The 11,199-nt window shown below is 40.0% G+C and overlaps 1 non-coding gene across 1 annotated transcript; it reads right to left on the reverse strand.

Annotated features, from left to right (window-relative positions):
• Positions 1–10,520: 10,520 nt before the first annotated feature.
• LOC117086522 lies at positions 10,521–10,600 on the reverse strand. The gene has a single exon (XR_004438420.1). It is a non-coding gene; the product is annotated as a small nucleolar RNA U2-19 (small nucleolar RNA).
• Positions 10,601–11,199: the final 599 nt, after the last annotated feature.

An 11,199-nucleotide genomic window follows, 5' to 3' on the forward strand; every position in this document is an offset into this window, starting at 1 on the left:
TGTGGCAAAGTCTTCCATCAGAAGCAATGCCTTGCATGCCACCATAGAGTTCATACTGGAAATTAGTTGGCAATCTACAACTGGGATTTCAGCAGTAAAGACTGAAAATGTCAAAATTAGGATAATTGCTTGGACAGAATATTTGACGTTATTAGAGTGAATTATAAGTTGGATGATAAATTTATAGATATGAAAAGAGCTAGATGACCATAAATTATCTTTGGGAAGAAGAGTGGGAACTAGAGGGAGAGAGGTCAAGAGAGATTCACAATGGTCTATGCATCATTATAAATGTGCACATGTCCTCGTGGTCAGACAGTAATGTATAAAGATACAGGTGAGTGCCTGAAATGAAGAAATACAACTTTTGCTAAAACAACATGCTGACCAAAAATAAAAATAAAAAGAAGAAGAAGGCCAGTCACGGTGGCTCATGTCTGTAATTCCAGCACTTTGGGAAGCTGAGGTGGGTGATCACCTGAGGTCCGAAGTTCAAGACCAGCCTGGCCAACATGGCGAAACCCTGTCTCTACTAAAAATAAAGAAATTAGCTGGGTATAGTGGCATATGTCTGTAATCCCAGTTACTGGGGGGCTGAGGCAGAAGGATCGCTTGAACCTGGGAGACAGAGTTTGCAGTGAGCCAAATCATGCCACTGTACTCCAGCCTGGGCAACAGAGTGAGACTCCGTCTCAAAAAAAAAAAAAAGGAAAAGGAGAAGAAAAAGAAAAGAAAGACAAGAGAAAAAAGTCTTTGGGCCTAACAAAGTACTGAGTAGGCATGAGGTCAGAGAGTCAATGTCCATTGAATTTAACCCTTAAGAAAATTTTTGTGGCTTTCAACATTGCTGGTTCATCAGAGGAATAGATGGGTTACAAACCATCTTGCTGGGAATCAATAGGAAAGTAAATGATGTGAAAGTAGAGAGAAATCCTTTGAGTTTAGGAGTGAAAAGAAGGAAAGACTCCATACGGTAGCCAAAAGGGATGAGGAGGGGAAGGGAAGAGAAATATGTCATCTATGGAGATAGAGGGAAGGAAGCATATTATCAGGGAAAGGTTGAGGTGAGATCACAGGGCACTCACATAATCAAGTGGAATTAAGCTTTGAAATGTTAGCCTAAAATAGTAATAATCTTTACATATTACTTATTTGGCAGAATGATTAGCTGAGAATTGAACTCTTTGTTAAGAGCAACTTCTCTGTTTCTGGAATTCATCCTTATTATTTTAAATAAAGGTAGACTATAACTAGACTAAGCTATAAATGTGTTGGTGTTAAAGGTGTGATATTACCTTATTAATTTGAATGACTGGCGCTGATTTCCTCCAATTTAAAAATTTTATTTAGCTAGTCCAGGGAGTCTTGTTTTGCTTGACAGCTGCCTCTGATGCTGGCACACAGTGACCTCTTTCCAACCTTCTGCATCCAGCCTTTATGAGAAGGGGAGCTAACAAACTAATTAGACTGGTAGCTTAAAAAAATATCAATCTGGGTGCACACCCAGGCCAAAAAGTCTTATATATACAAAAACAGAACATTTGCGTCTGCCCAGCTGTGCAAGACTGCTAGCCTCAGGCTTTTATCTCACACTTAAAAACTGGTTTTATTTCGCACTTTGGAATACTGTGTAGAAGTCTGACATATTTGTAGGATTAAAAACTACATTTGAAATGATGAGATCAACATTGGGAAAATTATGTGTGAACAAATTTGGAGATATAACTGAACAATTTGTCGTTGATGGAAATGTGCAAGCTCTGCCTCCCGAGTGCAAGTGATTCTCCTGCCTCAGCCTCCCGAATAGCTGGGACTACAGGTGCCCACCACCACCCCTGGCTAATTTTTGTATTTTTAGTAGAAATAGGGTTTCAGCACACTGGCCAGGCTGGTCTCAAACTCCTGACCTCATGCCATCCACCCACCTTGGCCTCCCAGAGTGTTGGGATTACAGCCGTGAGCCACTGCACCCATCCAAAAAGGGGTTAATTTCTCATACCGCATAAAGAAAAAAAAATATGTATAAATAGTTGGCTTGTGAAATATGGTATTTTCTGCCCAGCTCCTGGTGGAATTGTTTTTGCTGAACATGACTATCATGTCAGTGGGGTTTTAGCTATCAGTGCCAGAAGGGAAGTCAAAGATAAGGCACAATATTTCTCAATCCATTGGCCACCTGCCTCAGAACTCAAGGTGTTGTTTAAGGAAATGCAGCTTCCGGCGGGGCACGGTGGCTCACGCTTGTAATCCCAGCACTTTGGGAGGCCGTGGCGGGTGGATCATGAGGTCAGGAGTTTGAGAACAGCCTGACCAATATGGTGAAACCCTGTCTCTACTAAAAATACAAAAATTAGCCGAGTGTGGTGGCACACGCCTGTAGTCCCAGCTGCTTGGGAGGCTGAGGCAGGAGAATTGCTTGAACCCAGGAGGAGAAGGTTACAGTGAGCAGAGATGGTGCCACTGCACTCCAGCCTGGGCAACAGAGCAAGACTCCATCTCAAAAAAAATGCAGATTCCAAGTTTTCATACTGGGTCTACTGAATCTCTGCAGGGGGGTCCTGATAATTTACTATTTTAATAAACACTTAGGTGTTTCTTATGAAAACCAAAGTTTGAGAACTAGAATTTGAAACATACAACTATACTTAGATTCAGTACTGTTCAGAGGGAGCAAAAATTGGTGTATCCTTTATAATGTGCCAATTTTTCATGCAATCTCTTTACCAGAATTTAAAATGTACACATCCTTTGACACAGCCATTCCATTTCTAGGAATTTATCTAACAGAATAATTGAATAAGTGTGCAAGGACATACGTTAAAAAAAACTATCCATTACAAAATTGGCTATTGTAGGAGAAAAGTGGTAATAACATAAATTCCATACCAAGGAATGTTATGTATCAAATACTGTTCTAAGCACTTCAAAAGCAGTTAAGTCATTTAATCCTCATAACATTATATAGTAATAGAATATAAAACATATATTAAAATATAATCTTGATACTATTATTATCCCTCATTTTACAGATGACAAAGCTGAGGCACAGAACAATTAAGCACTTATCCAAAAATCACACTGCTGGTAAGCGGCACAGCCAGGACACAAAGCCAGGTAGTCTGGCTCTAGAATCTGTGGGCTTAATCCTGCACTATTTGCCTCTCTCAACATTCTGCTTCCTTCACATAATCATTATATATATTTTTAATTTACAAAAATTAAATGTAAACATGAGCGAGCTAGTATAGGTGGCTTTCTTTTTCTTTTTCTTTATTTATTTTATATACTTTATGTTCTGGGTTACATGTGCAGAACATACAGGTTTGTTATATAGTATATACGTGCCATGGTGGTTTGCTGCACCCATCAAACCATCATCTGCATTAGGTAGTTCTCCTAATGCTATCCCTTCCCTAGCCCTCCACCCTGCAAAAGGCCCCGGTGTGTGATGTTCCCCTCCCTGTGTCCATGTGTTCTCATTGTTCAACTCCCAATTATGAGTGAGAACATGTGGTGTTTGGTTTTCTGTTCCTCTGTTAGTTTGCTGAGAATGATGGTTTCCAGCTTCCTCCATGTCCCTGCAAAGGACATGAACTCATACTTTTTTATAGCTGCATAGTATTCTGTGGTGTATATGTGCCACATTTTCTTAATCCAGTCTATCATTGATGGACATTTGGATTGGTTCCAAGTCTTTGCTATTGTGAACAGTGCCGCAATAAACATACGTGGGCATGTGTCTTTATAGTAGAATGATTTGTAATCCTTTGGGTATATACAGGTCAAATGGTATTTCTGGTTCTAGATCCTTGAGGTATAGTCACACTGTCTTCCACAATGGTTGAACTAGTTACACTCCCACCAACAGTGTAAAAGTGTTCCTGTTGCTCCACATCCTCTACAGCATCTGTTGTTTCCTGACTTTTTAATGATCACCATTCTAACTGGCATGAGATGGTATCTCATTGTGATTTTGATTTGTATTTCTTTGATGACTAGTGATGATGAGCTTTTTTTCATATGTTTGTTGGCTGCATAAATGTCTTTTTTTGAGAAGTGTCTGTTCATATCCTTTGCTCACTTTTGAATGGGGTTGTTTGTTTTTTTCTTGTAAATTTGTTCAAGCTCTTCATAGATTGTGGATATTAGCCCTTTGTCAGATGCATAGATTGCAAAAACTTTCTCCCATTCTGTAGGTTGCCTGTTCACCCTGATGGTAGTTTATTTTGCTGTGCAGAAGCTCTTGAGTTTAATTAGATCCCATTTGTCAATTTTGGCTTTTGTTGCCGTTGTTTTTGGTGTTTTAATCATGAAGTCTTTGCCCTTGCCAATGTCCTGAATGGTATTGCCTAGGTGTTGTTCTAGGGTTTGTATGGTTTTAGGTCTTACGTTTAAGTCTTTAATCCATCTTGAGTTAATTTTTGTATAAGATGTAAGGAAAGGGTCCAATTTCAATTTTCTGCATGTGGCTAGCCAGTTTTCCCAAAACCATTTATTAAATAGGGAATCCTGTCCCCATTTCTTTTTTTTGTCAGGTTTGTCAAAGATTGGATGGTTGTAGATGTGTGGTGTTATTTCTGAGGCCTCTGTTCTGTTCCATTGGTCTATGTATCTGTTCTGGTACCAGTATCATGCTGTTTTGGTTACTATAGTCTTATAGTATAGTTTGAAGTCAGGTAGCATGATGCCTCCAGCTTTTTTTTGTTTTGTTTTTTGTTTTGTTTTTGCATAGGATTGTCTTGGTTATACGGGCTCTTTTTTGGTTCCATATAAAATTTAAAGTAGATTTTTCTAATTCTGTAATGAAAGTCAGTGGTAGCTTGATGGGGATAGCATTGAGTCTGTAAATTACTTTGGGCAGTATGGCCATTTTCACCATATTGATTCTTCCTATCCACGAGCATGGAGTGTTCTTCAGTTTGTTTGTGTTCTCTTTTATTTTGTTGAGCAGTGGTTTGTAGTTCTCTTTGAGGAGGTCCTTCACATCCCTTGTAAGTTGGATTCCTAGGCATTTTATTCTCTCTGAGGCAATTGTGAATGGGAGTTCACTCATGATTTGGCTCTCTGTCTATTATTGGTGTATAGGAATGCTTATGATTTTTGCACAGTGATTTTGTATCCTGAGATTTTGCTGAAGTTGCTTATCAGCTTAAGGAGATTTTGGGCTGAGATGATGGGGTTTTCTAAATATACAATCATGTCATCTGCAAGCAGGGACAATTTAACTTCCTTTCTTCCTATTCAAATACGCTTTATTTCTTTCTCTTGCCTGATTGCCCTGGTCAGAATTTCCCATACTATGTTGAATAGGAGTGGTGAGAGAGGGCATCTTTGTCTTGTGCCAGTTTTCAAAGGGAATGCTTCCAGCTTTTGCCCATTCAGTATGATATTGGCTATGGGTTTGTCATAAATAGCTCTTATTTTGAGATACATTCCATCAATACCTAGTTTATTGACAGTTTTTAGCATGAAGGGTGTTCAATTTTATTGAAGGCTTTTTCTTTATCTATTGAGATAATCATGTGGTTTTAGTCATTGGTTCTGTTTATATGATGATGTTTATTGATTTGCATATGTTGAACCAGCCTTGCATTCCAGGGGTGAAGCCGACTTGATGGTGGTGAATAAGCTTTCTGATGTGCTGCTGGATTCAGTTTGCCAGTATTTCACTGAGGATTTTCACACAGATGTTTATCAGGGATATTGACCTGAAATTTTCTTTTTGTTGTTGTGTCGCTGCCAGGTTTTGGTATCAGGATGATGCTGGCCTCATAAAATGAGTTAGGTAGGATTCCCTCTTTTTCTATTGTTTGAAATAGTTTCAGAAGGAATGGTACCAGGTCCTCTTTGTACCTCTGGTAGAATTCGGCTGTGAATCCATCTGGTCCTGGGCTTTTTTTTTGGTTGGTGGGCTATTAATTACTGCCTCAATTTCAGAACTTGTTATTGGTCTATTCAGGGATTTGACTTCTTCCTGGTTTAGTCTTGGGAGGGTGTATGTGTCCAGGAATTTGTCCATTTCTTCTAGATTTTCTAGTTGATTTGCATAGAGGTGTTTATAGTATTCTCTGATGGTAGCTTGTATTTCTGTGGGATTGGTGGTGATATCCCCTTTATCATTTTTTATTGTGTCTATTTGATTCTTCTCTCTATTCCTTCTGTATAAGTCTGACTAGCAGTCTATCTATTTTGTTGATCTTTTCAAAAAACCACCTCCTTGATTCATTAATTTTTTGAAGGGTTTTTTGTGTCTCTATCTCCTTCAGTTCTACTCTGATCTTAGTTATTTCTTGTCTTCTGCTAGATTTTGAACTTGTTTACTTTTCCTTTCCTAATTCTTTTGTGATGTTAGGGTGTCGATTTCAGATCTTTCTTTCTTTCTCCTGTGGGCATTTAGTGCTATAAATTTCTCTCTAAATGCTGCATTAGCTGTGTCCCAGAGATTCTGGTACATTATGTCTTTGTTCTTATTGGTTGCTAAGAACGCATTTATTTCTGCCTTAATTTCATTATTTACCCAGTAGTCATTCAGGAGCAGGTTGTTCCGTTTCCATGTAGTTGTGCAGTTTTGAGTGAGTTTCTTAATCCTGAGTTCTAATTTGATTGCATTGTGGTCTGAGAGACTGTTTGTTATGATTTTCATTGTTTTGCATTGGCTGAGAAGTGTTTTACTTCCAATTATGTGGTCAACTTTAGAATAAGTGCAGTGTGGTACTGAGAAGAATGTATATTCTGTTGATTTGGGGTGGATAGCTCGTATAAGACTTTTAGGTCCATTTAGTCCAGAGCTGAGTTCAAGTCTTGAATATCCTTGTAAATTTTCTGTCTCGTTGATCTGTCTAATATTGACAGTGGGGTGTTAAAGTCTTCCACTATTATTGTGTGGGAGTCTAAGTCTTTTTGTAGGTCTCTAAGAACTTGCTTTATGAATCCAGATGCTTCTGTATTGGGTGCATATATATTTAGGATAGTTAGTTCTTCTTGTTGTATTGATCCCTTTACATTATGTAATGCCCTTCTTTGTCTTTTTTGATCTTTGTTGGTTTAAAGTCTATTTTATCAGAGACTAGGATTGCAACCCCTGCTTTTATTTTTTTGCTTTTCATTTTCTTGGTAAACCTTCCTCCGTCACTTTATTTTGAGCCTTTGTGTGTCTTTGCATGTGAGATGGGTCTCCTGAATACAGCACACTGATGGGTCTTGACTCTTTATCCAATTTGCCAATCTGTGTCTTTTAATTGAGGCATTTAGCCCATTTACATTTAAGGTTACTATTGTTATGTGTGAATTTGATTCTGTCATTATATGCTAGTTGGTTGTTTTGCCCATTAGTTGATGTAGCTTCTTCATATTGTCGATGGTCTTTACAATTTGGTATGTTTTTGCAGTGGCTGGGATGGGTTTTTCCTTTCTGTATTTAGTGCCTCCTTCAGGATCTCTTGTAAGGCAGGCCTGGTGGTGACAAACTCTCTCAGCATTTGCTTGTCTGTAAAGGTTTTTATTTCTCTTTCACTTATGAAGCTTAGTTTGGCTAGATATGAAATTCTGCATTGAAAATTCTTTTCTTTAACAATGTTGAATATTGGCCCTCAATGTCTTCTGGCTTGTAGGGTTTCTGCAGAGAGATCTGCTGTTACTCTGATGGGCTTTCATTTGTGGGTAACCTGACCTTTCTCTCTGGCTGCCCTTAACATTTTTTCCTTCATTTCAACCTTCATGAATCTGATGGTTATGTATCTTTGGGTTGTTCTTCTAGAGGAATGTCCTTGTGGTGTTCTCTGTATTTTCTGAATTTGAGTGTTTTGTCAGCCTGTCTTGCTAGGTTGGGGAAGTTCTCCTGGATAGTATCCTGAAGAGTGTTTTCCAACTTGGTTCCATTCTCCCCGTCACTTTCAGGTACACCAATCAAAAGTAGATTTGGTCTTTTCACATGGTCCCATATTTCTTGGAGTCTTTGTTCATTTCTTTTCATTTTTTTTCCTCTAATTTTGTCCTCATGCTTTATTTCATTAAGTTGATCTTCAATCTCTGATACCCTTTCTTCCACTTGGTTGCTTTGGGTATTGATACTTGTGTATGCTTCACAAAGTTCTTGTGCTGTGTTTTTCAGCTCCATCAGGTCATTTATGTTCTTCTCTAAACTGGTTATTCTAGTTAACAATTCCTCTTACATTTTTTCAAGGTTCTTAGCTTCCTTACATTGGGTTAGAACATGCTCCTTTAGCTCGGAGGAGTTTGTTATTACCCACCTCTGAAGCCTACTTCTGTCAATTCATCAAACTTATTCTCCATCCAGTTTTGCTCCCTTGCTGGCAAGGAGTTGTGATCCTTTGGCGGAGAAGAGGTGTTCTGGTTTTTGGAATTGTCTGCCTTTTTACACTGGTTTTTCCTCATCTTCGTGGATTTATCTACCTTTGGTCTTTGATGTTGGTGACCTGTGGATGGGGTTTCTGTGTGGACGTTCTTTTTGTTGATGTTGGTACTATTCCTTTCTGTGGGTTGTTTTCCTTCTAACAGTGAGGCTCCTTTGCTGCAGGTCTGTTGGAGTTTGCCAGAGGTCCACTCCAGACCCTGTTTGCCTGGGTATCACTAGTGGAGGCTGCAGAAGAGCAAAGATTGCTGCCTTTTCCTTCCTCTGAAAGCTTTGTTTCAGAGGGGCACCTGCCAGATGCCAGTCAGAGCTCTCCTGTATGAGGTGTCTGTCAACCCCTGCTAGGAGGTGTCTCCCAGTCAGGAGGCACAGGGGTCAGGGACCCACTTGAGGATGCACTCTGTCCCTTAGCAGAGCTTGAGCACTGTGCTGGGAGATCTGCTGCTCTCTTCAGAGCAGGCAGGCAGGAATGTTTAAGTCTGCTGAAGCTGCACCCATAGCTGCCCCTACCCTTAGGTGCTCTGTCCCAGGGAGATGGGAGTTTTATCTATAAGCCCCTGACTGGGGCTGCTGCCTTTCTTTCAGAGATGCCCTGCCCTGAGAAGAGGAATCTAGAGAGGCAGTCTGGCTACAGTGGCTTTGCTGAGCTGCAGTGGGCTCTGCCCAGTTCAAACTTCCTGGTGGCTTTGTTTACACTGTGAGGGGAAAACCCCCCACTGAAGCCTTAGTGATGGTAAACGCCCCTCCCCCCACCAAGCTTGAGCATCCCAGGTCGACTTCAGACTGCTGTGCTGGCAGTGAGAATTTCAAGCCAGTGGATCTTAGCCTGCTGGGCTCCATGGGGGTGGGATCCTCTGAGCTAGACCACTCAGCTCCCTGACTTCAGCCCCCTTTCCATGGGAGTGAATGGTTCTGTCTTGCTGGCATTCCAGGTGCCACTGGGGTATGAATAAAACTTCTGAGCTAGCTCGGTGTCTGCCCAAATGGCTGCCCAGTTTTGTGCTTGAAACCTAGGTCCCTGGTGGTGTAGGCATCTGAGGTAATATCCTGGTTTACGGGTTGTGAAGACTGTGGGAAAACCATAGTATCTGGGCCGGAATGCACCATTCCTTACAGCACAGTCCCTCATTGCTTTCCTTGGCTAGAGGAGGGAGTTCCCTGACCCCTTGTGCTTCCTAGGTGGGGCAATGACCCACCCTGCTTCGGCTCACCCTCTATGGGCTGCACCCACTGTCTAACCATTCCCAATGAGATGAGCCAGGTACCTCAGTTGGAAATGCAGAAATCACCTGCCTTCTGTGTTGATCTCGCTGGGAGGTACAGACTGGAGCTGTTTTTATTTGGACATCTTGCCAGCCACCTAGACCTCTTTTTCTTAATTAGAAATTTTATTTTCTATTCAGTCTTTCTTTTACTCTACCACAAAGGAATAAGGTTTCTGTTTTGAAATAAATAACATTTGAAAAAATATGTTTGATATGATCATGTTCATGTAGAAATGCATATTTATGTCTGCATTTTAAAATTAAAGAATTTTTAAGAAAAGAATAGGCCTTAGAAGTGCGCACACAAAGTTGAAGATAGTGGTCTGTGAGTGAAGTGCTGAGTGTTTTCTATTTTTTTTTTTTTTTTTTTTTGAGACGGAGTCTCGCTTTGTCACCCACACTGGAGTGCAGTGGCACCATCTCGGCTCACTGCAAGCTCCACCTCCTGGATTCACGCCATTCTCCTGCCTCAGCCTCCGAGTAGCTGGGACTACAGGCAGGCACCACCATGCCCGACTAATTTTTTGTATTTTTAGTAGAGACAGGGTTTCACCATGTTAGCCAGGATGGTCTCTATCTCCTGACCTTGTGATCCGCTCGCCTCGGCCTCCCAAAGTGCTGGGATTACAGGCGTGAGCCACTGCGCCTGGCTGTTTTCTATTTTCTGCCTTTTGCTTGTCTATGGTTCCTTTTTATTTTCCCACTAATGAAAGCACATTGTTCTTGTAAAATGAAAAACACAACAGCAATGTGTGAATGTGTCTACCATGCAAATATGTATAAAGTTTAAGCTTTTGTAAGAGTGGCTTTTAAGGATAAATAGATGAAATTACAAATAGAGGTGAGGGAAAATACATCTTCTTACACTGTTTTATAGTTTTGCTTCTTTAAACTGTAGAGCTCATGCATCAAGTAGACTGGAAGGTCTTCTGATGCTCAAATTTCATTATTTTCATCCTCGAATCACTTCAGTAAGAGCAGATCTCAGAGAACTAATAAACTTTTCTATTCCAACATTCTTCTTCCTGCATACTAGTCCATTGTGTTTCTTGCCTGCCAGTCTTCTCAGCTAGGTTTCTTTTTCATGAGTGAAGAGTATAGGTGGCTTTCCTTTTTCTTAATTAGCAATTTTATTTTCTATTCAATCTAGCTTTTACTCTACCACAAAATAATAAGATTTTCTCTTTTGAAATAAATAATGTTCTTTGCCTCATCTACTAACTGGATGTGATACATTTATTTCATGAAGTTATCTCGGGTCCTTCAGGGAAGCCAACTTTATTCAGAATAATCTGAATTATATGCATTGATAAACCAATCAGTTGTGATTCATCCAAGGTGACAGAATTTATAAGGGCTTCAAAGTGGCTGTCACACTAAACTCTGGGAAATGTTAATGTTGGGCTAACTGAAAATTATAACTAGGACATTTCTTGAACTTATTTTTCTTTAGTACAGGCAGGTAAAATTGGTTCTCTTCATTTTATAAATGTTATTCTTCAAAAAGAATCTGGTAGTACAAGATGACTTGCTTGCTTTCTGAATATTTTAATTCTGGATTGT

This window comes from Trachypithecus francoisi, unplaced genomic scaffold (genome assembly GCF_009764315.1).
Source record: "Trachypithecus francoisi isolate TF-2019V2 unplaced genomic scaffold, Tfra_2.0 Lachesis_group1, whole genome shotgun sequence".
Classification (NCBI taxonomy): Eukaryota; Metazoa; Chordata; class Mammalia; order Primates; family Cercopithecidae; genus Trachypithecus; species Trachypithecus francoisi.